The sequence below is a fragment of the Populus nigra genome, chromosome 1 (assembly GCF_951802175.1).
Source record: "Populus nigra chromosome 1, ddPopNigr1.1, whole genome shotgun sequence".
In the NCBI taxonomy this organism is placed as follows: domain Eukaryota; kingdom Viridiplantae; phylum Streptophyta; class Magnoliopsida; order Malpighiales; family Salicaceae; genus Populus; species Populus nigra.
This window is the reverse complement of record NC_084852.1, coordinates 37,158,116-37,168,758: the sequence shown is the minus strand read 5'-3', so window position 1 is coordinate 37,168,758 and position 10,643 is coordinate 37,158,116. Positions and strand designations below refer to the sequence as shown.

Below are 10,643 nucleotides of genomic sequence, written 5' to 3'. Positions count from 1 at the left end.
CTAGTTTAATTCTGACGAGTAGGATATTTAAATGTAGTGGAGCATATATTATAGTGATAATAGTTTATTAATGACCTCTATTTAAGTGTGTTCTCTCATCTCTGCTTTGTGATTTTAAATTAAGCTCAGTGGCATTTATGAATGCAACAAGAAAACCTTCCCAAATCCCACCCATGAGGAAATTCTTGCGTATATTTTCTTTAATGAATGTTTTACACCACTGTAGGTATGTCAAGCCACTTATATTTACTCTCTGTGTTGGTAATGCTCGGGGAGAAGCAGCCATGCTTTTGGCTGCTGGTTCAAGGGAAAACCGCTCTGCTTTACCCTCATCAACGATCATGATAAAGCGGGTATTTTTGTGATAGGTGGTACTCTATTCTATCCCATCTTATATCTTGCTAGTTTTTCTTTCTTGACTGCAATCAGTCTCTAGAATTCAGAATCAAAATTTTCTGCACTTTCTCTATCAATCTACAGCCAATTGGGAGATTTCAATGTCAAGCAACAGGTGTTGAACTTGCAAGGAAAGAAATAAAGAAAGTGAAATCAGAATTGGTAAGATTAACGGTTACTTTTTAATCAGATAGTTATCAGTTTGGTTACAAACCTCAATCTATGGTTGCTGGTTACTAGGAACTGAAGTTCTTAGGCAGGGTTTGGTCCCTTTTGTTGTGAACTAGTCTGACTGATTACCCAGAACAGTAATGCCACACTGTCTTTGTGATGTTTTGAAATAAGATGAGTAGGTAAAAGGCAATAAAGCCCTTGAAGGCTAAAAATGAGTATAAATGAATAAGGGGTATTGTAGTAATTGAATAAAGAGTTGATAAATATAAATAGAAAAGAAAATAGAAGAGGAGAGCTGTGTTTTAAGTGTGAAAAACTGACGGGAGAAGAGAAGAAAAAGGGAAGAAGAAGAAGAGAAAAGAGGGAAAGATAAGGAAAGGAGAAGAGAATTGGAAGAAATAAGTTTAAAGGTAAGATTATGTATAAATTTGTGTTCTTTACGCCTTAATTTCTGTATTGATAAATGTTAGGGTTTTGAATATTGTGTTTTGAGTTTGATTGATGAATTAATTGAAAGGTTATGGGTTGATTGTTGTGGGTAATTGGTTAATTAGTTGATTGTGAGAGATTGGAGGTAAAGATGATGATTTTGAGTTATGATTTTATTTGAATGGTGAAATTATGTTAGAAATCAGGTGATGACAGTAGGTAATCTGTGAAATTCTGGGTTTGAGGTTGAAGATGACGAAAATTCAATTTGGTCCCTCAATTTGTGAAATTACAGTTTGGTCCCTAAACTTTGGGAAAATTATAATTTGACCCTTAACTGTATTTTGAGACTCTGGACAGTGTTATTATGAGGTTAAGGATGATGAATCTCAGTTTGATAATTGATTTGGAATATTTTCAGTTTGGTCCCCCAAATTATGAAAATTACAGTTTAGTCCCCAAACTTTGGAAATATTACAGATTGGTTCCTGGGGCATAAATTGAGGTTCTGAACAGAACTGAGGATGATTTAAGGGCAAAATTCCAGTATAATTAGGAATATATGATATTTTCAGTTTGGTCCTCCAATTTGACAAATTACGATTTGACCCCTAAAATTTTGATAAAATCACAGTTTGGCTCTTGGGGCATAATTCGAGATTCTGGACAAAGATAAGGATGAATTATGGATAAATTTCAGTATGGTTATGTATTTACAGTTTGGTCCAGTTTTGGTAAAATTACGTTTTGGTCCCTGTTTTGGATAATTGTTGTTTTAGTCCCTAAACCTAGGATACTAAACCTGGTTTTCATTTATGCATTGGAATCTTTTATTTGTGTTGCTTTGAGTTGCTTTTGAGTATATTTCATATATTTATTGTAGGTTCTCCTAACGATCCTCAATAGGTTTTTCGGGTCTTTCATCTGACATTCCTTTTAGTTCTATATTTTCCGGGTGAGTGGGATAATCTTTAATATGCATATATGATAAGTAAATATGTATGTTGATTATACAATGAGTACAACTAGTTAATTTCTTGAATATTTATATATGTTGCTTATTTTCCGAGTACTCATTTATTCTGGAATTTGCATTCGCAATCTGTCGAACTAGATTCTATTTGATATGATATACGTTTCTCTGATGATTCTGTAAATATCTATTATGCCTTGATATCGGACTTGTCAGTAACTCCATGCTAACGGAGAGTAGTTAGCCTATGTGCACATAGTATTCTGTATACCTAGCTGGTGAGAGAGGCATCAGCCTGTGGCGACTGATCATCCCACAGTGGTCACCTTCGGGTGTCATCTGGTCACCTTCGGGTGTCATCTGGTCTGGTCACCTTCGGGTGTCATCTGGTCACCTTCGGGTGTCATCTGATCTCTGACATGTATTCCACTACTCTATGATAATATGTTTAGTATGTATATGTATATGAGGATAAATTTCCACTACTTTATGATAATATATTTAGTATGTATATGTATATGTATATGAGGATAAATTTCCACTACTTTATGATAATATGTTTAGTATGTATATGTATATGAGGATATTTCCACTAAGTTATGATAATATGTTTAGTATGTATTTGTATCTGTATCTGTATCTGTATATGTCTATGAGGATAAATTTCCACTACCTTATGATAATATGTTTAGTATGTATATGTATATGTATATGAAGATAAATTTCCACTACCTTATGATAATATGTTTAGTATGTATATGTATATGTATATGAAGATAAATTTCCACTACTTTATGATAATATGTTTTAGTATGTATATGTATATGTATATGAAGATAAATAGTTTTGCAAACTATTAATATCTAAAATATCTAAAATGTATATTAAATATTTTTCCCTCACTGAGTTGGTTGAACTCACCCCTCATTATATTATTTCAGGTTCTTAGTTTCTGATAGCAGGTGAACCTTGTTGAGTGTTCCTGCTTCTTCAGTTTTGGGTCGGTATGCCTTGCTTATCTTTCAAGACTGTTTGATTCGATGTCTTAGGCGCTCCACTATTATCTTGTTTTAATTAAGTTTGGATTTTTGACAATGTAATGAGTATTATGGATTATTGTTTTTGTTTTAAATTACTGATGAGGAGTTTTAAACTATCTTTTGGTTTCATCAGTTTTTGAATAATATAATATTTCTGAAGATTATGAAACGCTGCGTATTTTTGAATAAATTATTCTTTTGATGTCCGTTTTGAGGCTTAGCGCAGGAGGGGTGTCCTTCCGCCACCGCTCCTGCGTTGCCGGTCACGGACCCGGGATTCGGGTCGTGACAAAGGTGGTATCAGAGCCTGGTTTTGTTAAAATCTTGTAATTTGTTTTTGTTAAAAAAAAAAAATTGTAACTTGGTTTTGTTAAAACCTTGTTGCCTAGTTTGTTATAATCGCGTAATTTGTTTTTGTTAAAACCTTGTAATATGGTTTTGTTAAAACCTTGTAATCTTGTTTTTTTATTTTTTTTTAAAACCCCCATAATATGTGGAGCTTAGGATCCTTCTCGTCTTGTTGTGATTCCTCTTTGTTTTTTTGACCTCTTTTTATTGTTATATTGATATACATGTGAGGAAATATATATGTATGTAAATATTTGATATAAATATATCATTGAATATACTATATATAATATATGTGTTTTTCATACATGTGATAATATTTGATATAAGTATATTCTTGGATATAATATATGTGGTATATGTGTTTTGCATACGTGTGAGAAAATACTTGTGTGTGTGAAAATATTTGATATAAATATATATTTGAAAGTATTTGTATAATATATGTATTTGAGTAATAATATTTCTTGGAAATACTTAAGCATAAGTATTTGGTATAAGTATATTTTCGGAAGTATTTGTATAATATATGCATATGAGTACGAAATATATCTTGTAAGTATTTATGAAATATGTGTATGTGGATATGTTTGTGTGATATGGAGTGAGTAATTATATTATTTAAAAGTACTTTGAATTATTAGAAAAATAATATTATATCTAAAATAAAAATGATTCGTTTATATATCTGATTTGTCATCGTGTGACTTTGAAATATGAATCTGATATGAAATTTTCAGTGATTTTGATATATAAATCTGATATGAATTTTTGAGTTAAACAAGTTAGAATACCAACATTAACTTGTGTGAAAGGTTACAAACAAATCTGAACACTCTATCTATGTTTGATTTTCTGACTTGTAGCACTTTAAAAGTATGTATATGTACGAATAATGTTAGTGAGAGTATATTGGATGTAAGTATGCGTTTTTTTTTTTTGTATTTGAACAACTTATAATATTTTTTATTTAAATTTGATTTTTCATCATATTTATATCTATATGTGTTATCTTTGGTAAGTATTCTGAAAAATATGTCAATTAATCTTTTTCTATGATATATATATATGGCTGGAAATATTCTATGAAATATATATGTTTGATAATATTTTTCTGGGTGTATTTATTTTGATTACTCTTTGAGTCGTGGAAGCTCATCTCTTTTCGCAATATTTTTATCTCAGAAAAATAGATTTTGAATGCAAGAGAAAGTTGAAATATGATTAATCAGTTATGGATGATGAGACTGTTATTGGAGAATTTCTTATTAAGGTTGTTATTATAGGCTTTTGATTATGATCTATATGGTGATTAATATGGTTATCTTGAATTGGGTAAATTGATGGTATGAATATTATATGTACAATCTAGTACAGACTTATTTGAAATATTGGATTAAGATATTTGATTAATAAAATTTATTTGTGAAGTTTTCCTTTCGGGTTAGGTATGATATGTATGTAAGGGGTTTATATGGTTATCATGGTCTATGGTGATCCTCTCGATTATATGTTGATCGTGTCGGTACGGCTTTGGGGTATGACACCCATCTTCACTCGTCTCAACCTTAAGATTGGGAAAAAAAAAATTCTTCTTCAAAGCTTATGTTTCTTTTCTTTCTGTTATTTTGTTACTTCTGGTAGATATTCTTTATCTTTTACTCTCTTTTTTCGCATCATTGAGGTTGTAGTGTTGAATCTTCATCTAGTGTTCTGCCTTCTTCCATATCAAATTCATTTGAATAGTTCTTCTGCATATCTGTATCGCATTTAACTTCTGAACTATAAGTATGATTTCAGTTGTATCAATTATTTTCTTACTCCGATTCTCTTCTGCAACCAAATCAGTTATTTCTACCTCTAGATGATTTTCCTTAACGTCAGTTCCTTCTAATGCAATGAAGTCTTTGTGGCCATGAACTTTTAAAATAGATTCAAAAGCCGCTTTGCTTGTTTCATATTCTGGAGTTTGTAATTTTAAGGCATTATATGGGCTTTTGCTTTCTTTTACTTGGACTTCATTTATACTATCCTTTTGTATGCTTGTATTGAGTTTAACCCCAAATCCTGAGTTTTTAAGCTCATTGGTTTCATCCTTGTGCAAACATGTATCTCCTGTTATCTTTGGTGGAGATCGATTTTATGGATCAGCTGGTATTTTCACTTACACACAATCTTTAATATTCTTAATAATCATTTCAGACTCGCAATCCAAAGAAATGTCATTGCCAATGTCTAATTTTGCTTTTCTAAATTCTTTTCTGGGACAATTTGACTTGAAGTACTCTCATCTTCTTTTAGTGCTTCAAACCTTAAGAAGTATTTATGGCTATTAATTTTGGATCGTCCTTGATTTCTTTTTTTTTTTTTAGTTTCATCAGGTGTTCCACATTCTTTTTATAAATACCTCATTTGGACTTTGATTTTGTATATCTTTATTAGATTAAAGCTTTAATTGAGAGATGCCATATTCCCTACGATCATCTTCTTGCAAGGATATGTCTTTCGTTTTTCTCAAATAATCTTCTAGATACTCCACATTCTTATTTTCTACATTTCTATTAGTTGTTGTTGAAATTCCTTGTTTTTTTTTTTATGACTTCTAGAGAATTCTAGTCAATAACAATTTCATTTATTGTGGCTTCAGCACCTAGAAATTCAACTATTTATGAGGATTTCTCATTTTCCTCTTTTAATCTTGCTTATGATTAGCTCTTCAATACCATGATTTTTGGATTCATAAATTACATCTGAAGCCTTTTTATTTTTATGGCATCATCTGCATCTATGTTTTCTTTAGCCACTTGCTCCCTCGTTATGTTTTCACAATCATTAATTGAAATTTGAGATGTCAAGTTTAAGGAGGGTATCTTAAGTCCCATGTTATCTTTGAATATTTTTTTTTGTTGTTCTTCTTTGTTTTTGAACATGTTTTCGCTTCAATTTCAAGAGAAGCACTATCATTTGAGGTAATATTAGAAACCCTATAACAACTTTTCATCAAGCTAAGCTTCTTCCAAGTTGATTTTTGAAGAGATATGATTTGGGATAAGTTGTTTGAGAAAATTTGATTCAAGAGAAATTGAAGGGTATGTTGTTTGATTTTGAAGGATATGAATTAAGAAAAGTTATGCATGAGATATATATTTTTTTTTTTCAGTGGATATATCAGGGTGCGCAACGAAAGCATGGTGCTATTTATTGATTTTTGAAGTGGACTCAAAATGATAGTTTAAGAAACACAATTTTAGAGATAAGTTTTAAATAATTTATTTGATCATGATGGTAAGACTTTGGTTCTTAAATTTTAAGTTTCGAGGACGAAACTTTTATAAGGTGGGGAGATTGTGATGTTTTGAAATAAGATGAGTAGGTAAAAGGCAATAAAGCCCTTGAAGGCTAAAAATGAGTATAAATGAATAAGGGGTATTGTAGTAATTGAATAAAGAGTTGATAAATATAAATAGAAAAGAAAATAGAAGAGGAGAGCTGTGTTTTAAGTGTGAAAAACTGACGGGAGAAGAGAAGAAAAAGGGAAGAAGAAGAAGAGAAAAGAGGGAAAGATAAGGAAAGGAGAAGAGAATTGGAAGAAATAAGTTTAAAGGTAAGATTATGTATAAATTTGTGTTCTTTACGCCTTAATTTCTGTATTGATAAATGTTAGGGTTTTGAATATTGTGTTTTGAGTTTGATTGATGAATTAATTGAAAGGTTATGGGTTGATTGTTGTGGGTAATTGGTTAATTAGTTGATTGTGAGAGATTGGAGGTAAAGATGATGATTTTGAGTTATGATTTTATTTGAATGGTGAAATTATGTTAGAAATCAGGTGATGACAGTAGGTAATCTGTGAAATTCTGGGTTTGAGGTTGAAGATGACGAAAATTCAATTTGGTCCCTCAATTTGTGAAATTACAGTTTGGTCCCTAAACTTTGGGAAAATTATAATTTGACCCTTAACTGTATTTTGAGACTCTGGACAGTGTTATTATGAGGTTAAGGATGATGAATCTCAGTTTGATAATTGATTTGGAATATTTTCAGTTTGGTCCCCCAAATTATGAAAATTACAGTTTAGTCCCCAAACTTTGGAAATATTACAGATTGGTTCCTGGGGCATAAATTGAGGTTCTGAACAGAACTGAGGATGATTTAAGGGCAAAATTCCAGTATAATTAGGAATATATGATATTTTCAGTTTGGTCCTCCAATTTGACAAATTACGATTTGACCCCTAAAATTTTGATAAAATCACAGTTTGGCTCTTGGGGCATAATTCGAGATTCTGGACAAAGATAAGGATGAATTATGGATAAATTTCAGTATGGTTATGTATTTACAGTTTGGTCCAGTTTTGGTAAAATTACGTTTTGGTCCCTGTTTTGGATAATTGTTGTTTTAGTCCCTAAACCTAGGATACTAAACCTGGTTTTCATTTATGCATTGGAATCTTTTATTTGTGTTGCTTTGAGTTGCTTTTGAGTATATTTCATATATTTATTGTAGGTTCTCCTAACGATCCTCAATAGGTTTTTCGGGTCTTTCATCTGACATTCCTTTTAGTTCTATATTTTCCGGGTGAGTGGGATAATCTTTAATATGCATATATGATAAGTAAATATGTATGTTGATTATACAATGAGTACAACTAGTTAATTTCTTGAATATTTATATATGTTGCTTATTTTCCGAGTACTCATTTATTCTGGAATTTGCATTCGCAATCTGTCGAACTAGATTCTATTTGATATGATATACGTTTCTCTGATGATTCTGTAAATATCTATTATGCCTTGATATCGGACTTGTCAGTAACTCCATGCTAACGGAGAGTAGTTAGCCTATGTGCACATAGTATTCTGTATACCTAGCTGGTGAGAGAGGCATCAGCCTGTGGCGACTGATCATCCCACAGTGGTCACCTTCGGGTGTCATCTGGTCACCTTCGGGTGTCATCTGGTCTGGTCACCTTCGGGTGTCATCTGGTCACCTTCGGGTGTCATCTGATCTCTGACATGTATTCCACTACTCTATGATAATATGTTTAGTATGTATATGTATATGAGGATAAATTTCCACTACTTTATGATAATATATTTAGTATGTATATGTATATGTATATGAGGATAAATTTCCACTACTTTATGATAATATGTTTAGTATGTATATGTATATGAGGATATTTCCACTAAGTTATGATAATATGTTTAGTATGTATTTGTATCTGTATCTGTATCTGTATATGTCTATGAGGATAAATTTCCACTACCTTATGATAATATGTTTAGTATGTATATGTATATGTATATGAAGATAAATTTCCACTACCTTATGATAATATGTTTAGTATGTATATGAAGATAAATTTCCACTACTTTATGATAATATGTTTTAGTATGTATATGTATATGTATATGAAGATAAATAGTTTTGCAAACTATTAATATCTAAAATATCTAAAATGTATATTAAATATTTTTCCCTCACTGAGTTGGTTGAACTCACCCCTCATTATATTATTTCAGGTTCTTAGTTTCTGATAGCAGGTGAACCTTGTTGAGTGTTCCTGCTTCTTCAGTTTTGGGTCGGTATGCCTTGCTTATCTTTCAAGACTGTTTGATTCGATGTCTTAGGCGCTCCACTATTATCTTGTTTTAATTAAGTTTGGATTTTTGACAATGTAATGAGTATTATGGATTATTGTTTTTGTTTTAAATTACTGATGAGGAGTTTTAAACTATCTTTTGGTTTCATCAGTTTTTGAATAATATAATATTTCTGAAGATTATGAAACGCTGCGTATTTTTGAATAAATTATTCTTTTGATGTCCGTTTTGAGGCTTAGCGCAGGAGGGGTGTCCTTCCGCCACCGCTCCTGCGTTGCCGGTCACGGACCCGGGATTCGGGTCGTGACAGTCTTCTCATCTGTCAAAAATGAATGCTGAAAGATATTCTATTTTCCTCTTTTTAGTAGAGCTGGATGTGGGATAATGGTTGCAATTTTCCATGAGGAGCCACAACCTCATCCTGACCTCCCCTAACAAGGTAGCTCGGTGATCTTGAGAGTTGGGTTGGGTAGCATGGGTCTCATCTCAACTTACCTTGTTCTGGGGCACAATGGGCTTGGTGGGCTTTGCTCCAAACCTCACAGACTGTATTGGTGGGCAAGGAAAAACACAAATTCAGGTCGAGTGGCGCTCATGACTGGGTTGGCTACTTGGTTTTATACATTTTACTTGTACATTTGTATTCCAGGATACAGAACCTGTCAGAACAATGCCTGTTTGGCCTGCTCACAGTTGCAAGTGGAAGTTTAAAATTTAAATGATAGCCAGCAAATAACAACTGCAGGCTTGTTTGCACATGTTTGTGTGTGCGTGTGTGTGTGCTGGAGGGAGGGAGTTTATGTTTTGCCCATGGGGGAAGAAACTGGGGGTGTGAGGAGGGAGACCTTCCTTTTGGCTTCCCTAAAGTAACTGATACTTGATCTTAATCAAAGGTTTAGACCCTTGGTTCAAAACATAAATAATTTAATTTCTGGAAGAAAATGACTTAGCATCACTTCCACAATTGAGAAGGCTTTAGAATTTTGCTCTCTTATCAAGTGCATTTTTGCTGAGCAGCCTGAGCTCACATTTCAACTGCTGCTGCTGCTGTTATTCTGCATGGAAAGTTTTAAAATGCTCGATTTATGGCACTTGTGATTTCTTGCTCTACATTTGTAAATGCTCGATTTTCTGATGGCAGTGCCAAACTTGATGTGTTTAGTTAGGTAGTCGTGCGGTGACCACAAGACTTCATTGATTTGATGCTGAACATGCTTTTTCATGGCATTGTAATGAAATAATTTTTACTTCCAATGCGTTGATGTGCAAACCATTTGAACCCTCCAAAAAAGAGAGATAGAGGAACCAACTCTCTAGAACATGCACATTCAATCACCGCCTTACACCTTTTCAATCGATGCACCAACTTTGCATCAGTCCTGCTCTTCACGAATCCACTGCTGATCTTGCTCTTGAGATCAAGCATGTTCTGGCATGAAATTAATGCAATTGCTTGTTCTTTTCATGGGTACACCACCTCAGCATTATTGCTTCATATTTGTTGCCCGAGACTTCTTCAGTGAGACACTTGGAAAGTGTTTTGACTTGTATCTAAATTGCTGATTTGACAATATAGTAAGCATGCGTTCCAAGTTGGATTTGCTTTTTGATTTTTCTGTAAAATTTGTTGGATCTTGAGATCCCTAGTGATCGAAAGAGGCAATTTGGTTAGTGGTG

General features: G+C 32.7%; 1 long non-coding RNA gene across 4 annotated transcripts; it reads left to right on the top strand.

The window, feature by feature from the left end:
- The first annotated feature begins 727 nt into the window (after positions 1-727).
- LOC133671647 (uncharacterized) lies at positions 728-10,148 on the top strand. Of its 4 annotated transcripts, none has more exons than XR_009834891.1 (6): positions 728-980; positions 1,883-1,954; positions 2,914-6,964; positions 7,867-7,938; positions 8,886-8,944; positions 9,335-10,148. It is a non-coding gene; the product is annotated as an uncharacterized LOC133671647 (long non-coding RNA). The 4 variants fall into 4 exon arrangements; XR_009834853.1 differs by having other exon boundaries at positions 9,332-10,148; XR_009834940.1 differs by lacking the exon at positions 9,335-10,148 and adding an exon at positions 9,200-9,289.
- The last annotated feature ends 495 nt before the right edge of the window (positions 10,149-10,643 follow it).